Consider the following 789-nt stretch of genomic DNA (forward strand, 5'->3'; position numbering starts at 1 on the left):
AGACTCTGTCATACCCCCCCCCCCAAAAAAAGAAGAAGAAGTAAGATCATGTTAATTATCAACTCCAATATGTAAGGCAACTCTGGCTGGAGTGATACACTGAACTACTGTACATTTGTTTGCTTCTCCTTCATCAGCCACTTCTTTTTGTCCCTTTTTCTGACTCTCTGCTGCATATGCCAGTTTCTAAAAGTTCAGTCTTTGTTATTATCTTTATTCCAATGCCTCTCTGGTACGTCAGCTATCCTTTTTTTTGGCTTCTAGAACATCTTGCTTCAACTCTGCTCAATGACATTGGACAATGTGCCAGTAAGTCACCACAAGATGGCAGCCTTGCTAATTTTGGCTGCACTGAATTCAGTTATTCACTCCTTCAAGTTGGAGGGGATAGGGGAGGTTCTGAATAAGATTTTAATCTTATTTATTTAACATTTCTTGAGAGCTTGCTCAGTACTGGGCCTTTTAACATATTAGTGTTGTTGTTTTTGAATGGAGAAAGCTAGGTATTATCCCCTTTGCAGATGGGAAAACAAGTTAAAAAGGTTTTTTGTTTTGTTTTGTTTTGTTTTGTTTTTGAGACGGTCTCTTGCTCTTTCGCCAGGCTGGAGTGCAATGACGTGATCTCAGCTCACTGCAACTTCCGCCTCCTGGATTTAAGCGATTCCCCTGCCTTAGCCTTTGAGTACCTGGGATTACAGGTGCACGCCACTACATCCAGCTAATTTTTAGTAGAGACGAGGTTTCACCGTGTTGGCCAGGATGGTCTTGATCTCTTGACCTCATGATCCA

This window comes from Cebus imitator, unplaced genomic scaffold (genome assembly GCF_001604975.1).
Source record: "Cebus imitator isolate Cc_AM_T3 unplaced genomic scaffold, Cebus_imitator-1.0 Scaffold385, whole genome shotgun sequence".
NCBI classification, from domain to species: Eukaryota; Metazoa; Chordata; class Mammalia; order Primates; family Cebidae; genus Cebus; species Cebus imitator.